We start from the raw sequence: 7,646 nt of genomic DNA, 5'->3' as shown, positions 1-7,646 counted from the left end.
CTGGAGCAGCCGCCTCTGAGCACCAGGGAGCAGCACTTTGCAGACAGACTCCCTCTCTCCCCCTCCTCGCTCGCTCGCTGTGGCGCTGCAGGCAGGAATAAAGGCTGGATGCTGCCGCTGACCGGCACGCAGACACGCACTGATGGGGGCAGCCCTCGGCGGGCCCCCGCCCGAGCTGGAGCCCCGGGACGCACCGCTCCAGTTGCGGCGGCGGAAAGGCTGGAGGTCCTCCTGGGTCCTCCGCGGCGCCTGTCTCCAGTCCCCCCCACCCTGTCCCCAGGGGGAGGAGCAGCTGATGGGAACGTGTGACTTTTTTCACCAATGGACCCAAACCCACCCTAGCCGGGCTCAGGGTGGGAGCGGGGGAGGGGCAAGGGGGGGTAAAAAAACTTTTCTTGGGAGCCGAGGCGGGTGACTCAAGTGCTCGCCCAAGGCGAGGGTGGCCCTCCAGCCCAAAGAGACTGCGGAGCGGCCCGCCCCCGCCCCTCCTCCTCCGCAGGGATCCCTCCCGGCTGCCACGCGCCCCGCAGACCCCGCCACCCGGGCGCGGACCTGGCAGGGGCGCGGGGAGAGGCCTGGAGAGGGTGGGGGAGGCAGGGATGCGGGCGGCGGGGAAGCGGCTGGTGCCTCTTAGACGCCCGCCGGGCTCCGGTGGCGCATCTGCGGCTTGGGTCCCCTCAGCGGCTCCCGGCAGGCGCCGAGGAGCGCTGCTGGCGGTCGCCGCGGCTGGAGGGGGCCGTGCTCACTGTGGCGCGGGGCCGACTTAACCCTTTGCTGCCCCTCTAGGGGCTGGGGAAGGCGGGGGTGAGTACGGCGGGCTGTGAGCGCCGAGGGGGGCGGCCGGCCAGCGGGCGTCTCGGACCCCTCCAGCCCGCCGCCCGCGGCCCGGCCGCAGGTCCTCCTCCCCGCTCCCCGCCCCAACAGTTTACCTGTTGGTCCCCCGCTAGTGGGCAGCGGCCGGCGGCGGCGGCACTCCGGCGGCCGTAGCCTCCAGGATTCGGGTTGGGATGGGGTGTTGGGTTTGATTTTATTTGTAAGGTATCAGTCTAGTCCCAGCGAACCCTGGGGACGCCGCGAAGTTTGCCACTGTCTGGGGGCGGCGGGAGACGCCGGCTCGCCGCCGCGGGCGTTCTCGCCCCCACGGCCCCAGAGCGCTAGCTTCCGACTTGGCGGACGGCGGCGCGGCGGCCGCACTGAGCATGCCCAGCTCGGCGGCCGGACCGCGGAGGAGTTGGCTGCGAGCGCGCTCCGATCCGCCTCTCCGGGTTTTCGCAGCCGCAGAGCGCGCAGCCCGCGGGCCCCGGCGCCGGGACTGAGCCTAGGGTGAATGTGGGCGAGGGAGGGGGCGCCCCCAGAACCCCCTCTGCGCGGCGGGCTGCGCAGTCCGCCTCGATCTCGCCTAAGGTCGCTGTCCCTGTGGCCTGGGCCGGAAACCTCACCTGCGTCGGTTGTGTGGAGGGAGGGAGGTGATCCTGCAGGGATGACCTGGGTCATCCAACCCGCCCGCGCTCCCCGCTAGCTCCGGGGCGTGGGCACCAAGATGCTGGGCCACCTGCCGCAAGCATTGCCAGACCGGAGCGGCGGGGGCGGGCTCGGCCGGTCCCGAGGGACCCCGCGGGAGGCGCGCCCGGGAGGATGCGCCGGCACTTGGCCAAGAATGATGGCTGCCATTTATGGAGCCCACGCTTCGTGCCAGGATCTTGACATTAAAGGTCTCCGATCCTTAATTTAAAAAACAAATAAATAAGCTTACGAGGTTTTACTGTACTCCTTTTATAGGTAGAGAAATAGAGTCAGTTCAGGGAGGCCCAATGACTTGCTCAGAGCCACCAAGCTACCTCTACCTGATCTCAAGTTTCTGATCTATTCTCCACAATTTGGGATTGTTAGAACCGGTTCCTAAACTGCCTTTGCCTGATTGTGTCACGTTCCCAACACCTTAAGGAATTCCTCCGACTCCCCGTTCCATTTTCTGTAAGATGGTGTAAGCAGAATCTGACCCAAAGCCCTTGTACAGCACCTGGCACAAAATGCTCAGGAGATGTTGAACAAGTCTGAATAGCTACTTACCTCTGCGGGCTTTCATCAAACGGGGAAAGAAGAAAACGGAATCAGACGCTGGCAGTGCAGCAGGGGCTACTTCCTCCCTCCTGACCCTGACCCGTAAGCGCTTCCCAGCGCAGCCTAAAGGCTAAGTGAGGCCTGCAGGTGTTGGCTTCTTTACTCCAACTGAGCAAGTATACATTTTAGTGAACAGTTACCTTCAAACAGGAGACATTTCCTGGCCAACACCTGCCCCCTGCCCCCAAGGACTTCTCTGTCACTAACACTGAGGGAGTAATTTCAAAGCTGAACTTGTCTTTGCAATAGAGGTATCTATCAAATCTAGCTTCCTCGCTTGGGAGATAGGACACTTACCTAACTTTATTAGGAAAGTTATCAAACATACCAAAAAGCAGAAGAAATGGTATAATGAACCCCCAAGTCACATCTCCCAACTGTGATAATTATCAAAGTTTTGCCATTCTTGTTTCATTTCCCCCACCCCCAACACACTTGCTGCAACTTGGGCACACAGCATAGGACCAGGAACATGGTGGGCACTCAAAAAGATGTTGACTGGTTGGATGGATGGTGAGTGGGTGACTGGGTAGGCATGTGGATGGACAGATGGCTGGTGGAACTTTGGGGATACCTTGTGCCGATACTCTGATGGGAGGTGTCACCTAAACTCTTCCCTTGGAATACCTGGGCAAGACCTTCCAACTGGCTTCCACAGAGGAAAAATATTTGAAGCACTCAAAATATTACCTAACCATTAAGATTTTATTTTAAAATCAGCATGTGTTAGTGATGTGTCCCTAGTGCTTGGTAAAATAGGAGAGGAATAGCTCTGTCCCTGCTGGTCTTCCTTCTTAACTTCCTCTTTTATCTTAAAACAGTCTGAAATGGATTATTTGGCTCTCTCAACATTAAAAAAAAAAAAAAGCTTTAACAGGCTTAGCTTCCTCAAGAGTCATTCTTTCACTATGTGAACTTCCCCTGGGCATTTGGCTCCCTCATCCTGGCATTTGCACTCTTCACAGTCCACCCCCACCTACCAATCCAACATTTTCTCCCTAGTCCCTCACCCCAGGTAGCTCTCACTCCATCTCCAAATATGGAATTCTCAGGCTCTGCTTTCCCACAGCCACTTCAGGACAGTCCTTAAGAGTCTGACCCCTGTATTAAGCCCAACACAAACTCTTGAGGTAGGAGATGATTCTTCAATTATCTAAGTGCCTTTGGCACTTAATTTTCATTTTCAACACCTCATTATTTATTGGCATGCATTCAAATATGGCACACAGAATAATCTTGTTCCCTCATCCCCACCTTACCACTCCAGAGGTCATTTTTAAGCTGACTCAGGCCATTTAACACGGTGGGCTTAAGATGGAAGGCACTGTGTTCTAGCTGTGCTTGGATGTCCCATCTCAGTACTGGCTGAAACAGCAGATAGGCACAAATTCTTAATGAATAATTTGAGTCTCATTTGCTACTACTTCTATAAGGGGCATCTTATCTTTATCTGGCTAATGACCATCTGCAGGCCTGGTAACAGTTTGCATAGAACAGGAATTATTCTGAAAACCAAAGAATCCCCAGAGAGGTCCCAGACTAGACCTCAGTCTAGCACAAAAAGATGAGTTAAAGTACCTGAGGAAGTTTTGTACAGCTGGTGAGGGAAAAGGATTGAAATATAGCTGGAGAAAGAGGAATTACAAACTATTTTAAGCACATGGGGCTATACCCTCTAAGTATAATGCTGTATCTCTAGAGTGGCTTATGTGAGTTCACAAGTGTTTAAAAGTAGACACTTTCTTGGGTCACATCCAGGGCTCCTCAAAGATCCCTCTGCATCAGGAACTTCCCTCACTGCTATATTCCCTCTGCAAACCCTGGTTTTCATAATTCTGCAAGGAGTCCCTCATAGTTGGGACTGCTTTTGTGTCCTTAGGCAAAGTCCCTTTAAGACAGCTCTTGGCTGGCTTTCTCTCTCTACTTTTGGTCTGCAGGAAATACACAGATGTTCTTTGCCTGCACATACTCTAGTGTGGGCATTTTCTCACCAGCCTTCTCTCCTTGCCACCACTGATGTGTTCTGCAAGCCACAGTTCTTCACTTGAATGTTTTCCAGTCTGATTCAGAGACCAGTTACTCAGGTCATGCAAACTGCAGCAGACAAATGTCAAGTACCCAGACCAGTGGTCTCCTCAAAGCTCTTTTCATGAGGCTTGAGGTAAGGAATAAAATTTCTTTGGCAAAAGGCAGAGACAATCATATATGCAGAGCAGGCTTTTTTAAAACTGAGAGTGGAGAATGGCTAGGAGGGCAGGGTGTTGACCCATCAGAAACTGTAGTCCTGTTACCCTTACTTCACAGATTAGCAAGTGAGTCTCCAGAGGTGCAGTAACTGGCACAAGGCCATCGAGTTAGCAAGTGGCAAAGCCAGGATCAAACCTAGATCGCTCTGACTCTCCAGCCCACGCTCATTATTGTCAGTGTGCTACATGTATTAATTATCATTTACATAACACTTATAAAAGTGAGCCCCAGAAGATAGGCCTAGTATAAGAGAAGCAAAACTCCTCTGACAGCTCGTTCTGGTATAGAGCATGCTTCCACTCAAGTGGAAAGAAACAATTCTCAGTGTAGTGCCTATAGGTAAAGTAATTAAAGTTGCTGGGTTCACCATGGGACTGGTGCTTGTCCAGGTGTATATATTACTGTGTTTTGTTAACAGATTGTCTACAGGCAGTCTTGCTTACTTTCAGTTTTTCATATATTCCCATTACATATAAATGTATTTGACCTGTGCCTACTTCTGAATCAAAAAAGAAAAATTTCCTCTTTCTTTTCACCTCTTACAGAAACGGAAAAGAGAGAATGACTTAAGAAGGTGGGTCAGGATAGAGAAAAGAGAAATGGAGGATTAACTCGGGGATATTCCGGCCAAATGGAGTTTTTAATATAGTCTTTAGGCTACTTACAGAGATGTAAAGAATATAGACATTAAAATCCCCTAAAGCAGCACTAACAATGGAACTATATTGATAGCCAATATGTACTTGTACATATTCCAATAGGCACATTAAAAAAGTAAAAATAAATAATTAAATTAATTAATTTTTTTAAACTAAGTCTTGGAAATCTAGTGTGCATTTTATACTTGCAGCACATCTCATCTCAGACCAGCCACATATCATGCATTCCATAGCTACATGTGGCTACCATATTGGTCAGCCCAGCTCTGAAGGGATGTTTCAGTCCTGGTGAACCTATAACATATGGACTCTTAATAAGATCACTAAGGAAGCAGGTGAGTTTCCAAATTAAAAGAATTAAAAAATAACAATGAAAGGAATAAAATGAGAGAAAGGTGAGAAAGTAAAGAAAAAAAGTAAAGAAAATGGAAGATGGTGGATACCCAAAAAGTACTTAGATGCTACACAGATGGAAGTGTGGGGGTGGGGGTGGGGGGTGGCAAGGACATGGGAAGAAGAGTAGGGATTGAAAGTCAAAAGAAGAAATAAGAGGTTTTTGAATTACAAAATTGACCGATGACAAGGCTAAAGATTTAACCTCATGCATTAGCCAAATGGTGCCTGCCACATTTATAAAAGAAGTCCCACCAGCTGATTTCTGAAAGGGGAGGGGGTGACACACAAACTCAAATCACTATTGATTAAGGTCACATAGCAGCTTTTCAGCCCCAGAATCTGCTTTTGTTAGCTCACTCAGAGCTGTCCAAAGTTCCATAAGGCGGACAAATGCTAAACAAACTGAAGTAAGTTCAACAGAAAATCAGAATGCTGTGTTTTTGATACACAGGAATAGCCCTTTCTAGGGACTGAAATAGGTATATTGCCTATTCACATCATCCCCTTGCTAGTTTCAAAGTTCGGTGTAAAACCGACTAAGTAGGCAGAAGTGTGTTTGGTGAGTATAAAATTAAGGCAAAGGGAATTGGATAATTTCCAAGGACTGTTTACTCAGACTGCCCACATGAGAAGTCCTGTGACAGGCATGGAAATGCCACACCTTGGCCCATTGGTCCCTTTGGTGTATATACAGACAGCTTGTTACTATCCAATGCATTTATGACATTTCATACCAGAGGTACCTGGTAATCCACAAACATGGTTTTTAGATTTGTATGTTTGGTTTGGGGCTTGTACAGTCACTTCTAGACCCTAGAAAAATCTGTCCACACTGGGTCCACATTCTTAACTGACATCAATCTGTTGGAACTGAGGAGGACCTAGCTCTTTAAGTGTGGCTTGTTTTCACAATACCAGCTGTCTAGCTCCCCTCAGAGGGCAGGTCCACCTGCCTGGCTCCCATAGCACTAAGATTCTTATATGGAGACCTCTGCTAACCACAGCTGGCTTCAGATTTTCCTGTTGGAGGAGAGGGGAATTGATGGATTCATGTTCAGTTACATGATTATTAGATTACTGCTTTCTTATTGTTAACTAGTCAAGGATCCAGTCTTCATCATCTATTAGAGATTATAACTCATCTGTTAGGATGGGTTACATCTGATGAAAGTTAATCTTATAAAGCTTATATTTATTAATTTTGAAACATTTCAATTCTCAAAGGATTATTCTTTTCCCAGTTCTAGGGACATTCTCTTATACTCTCTTACATACCTGCTACTGTCACACAGAGCAAGAAAGCATGGACAACATATTGGATAGCAGGATCTGGATTTTATACAACATATCTTGACAGCTTGAAATAATAGACTAAAGGTAACAGGATCAAATTTTACATATGAGTAAACTCTTTCCCTCATCTACTGGACATAGCAAAGGCAGGTGTTATCTACTGTTTGCTAAATCTAAAGGTTAAATGCTAAGCAATAATAAAACAAATGCTGCCAACTCTTTGGTCTCAGTAGCATTTGGGAATAGCAACGCACAAATCAATTATACAAATCCTTTACAAAATAGCATTTTTATTAGTATTCTTAAACAATTGCCCACTATTCTCACCACTGTGCCTTTTCCCAGAGCTGTTAACAAATGATAAAATTTACCAATTTGATTTTCATCTCCCTTCATTTCTTCTGCTCACCCTCTGGTGGAACTGCTGTCAATCAGCCAAATTGGTCAGCAAGAGGATGGAAGGAAAGAGAAGCAGAATTCCTACTAAGCCTGCAAACAGGAACACCAGGGCTTGACTAATCTAAAATTGACCACAGATGATTTGATAAAGGCAGTGGCTCAGGCCTCTCCTTCTGCCTCCCCCTGTGTAAGTAAACTTGGTCCCCAGCTCTTCTCCCTCTCTGCTCTCTCAGCCTTACCCAGCCATCCTCTCACCTTCTGTTTCAGTGTAGGCTGTTCACAGCCTCTCCTGCCTCCATTTATCCTTACTCAAAAGGGGACTCTGCTGTCTCCTCAAACCGAAACTTGAACTTACTGTATTCCCTCTCCTCAACATACCCCCTCCTGGCCCCTATTTCCTGTTAGCAGGGCAGGACCAGGCAGGTGGCTGAAGTTCCAGAGGTCAGGAGAAAAGGGAGAATGCCTCTTGGCTACAGTTGTGTATGTAGAGCTGCAGAGTGGCTATAAAAATAATGTTTCAGAGAGAATATT

General features: G+C 48.7%; 1 long non-coding RNA gene across 1 annotated transcript; it reads left to right on the top strand.

The window, feature by feature from the left end:
* The first annotated feature begins 5,282 nt into the window (after positions 1-5,282).
* LOC118917994 (uncharacterized) lies at positions 5,283-7,317 on the top strand. The gene is made up of 3 exons (XR_005026952.2): positions 5,283-5,362; positions 6,665-6,800; positions 7,152-7,317. It is a non-coding gene; the product is annotated as an uncharacterized LOC118917994 (long non-coding RNA).
* Positions 7,318-7,646: the final 329 nt, after the last annotated feature.

The sequence above is a fragment of the Manis pentadactyla genome, chromosome 1, assembly GCF_030020395.1.
Source record: "Manis pentadactyla isolate mManPen7 chromosome 1, mManPen7.hap1, whole genome shotgun sequence".
Lineage (NCBI taxonomy): Eukaryota > Metazoa > Chordata > Mammalia > Pholidota > Manidae > Manis > Manis pentadactyla.
This window is presented reverse-complemented; position numbering and strand designations above follow the sequence as displayed.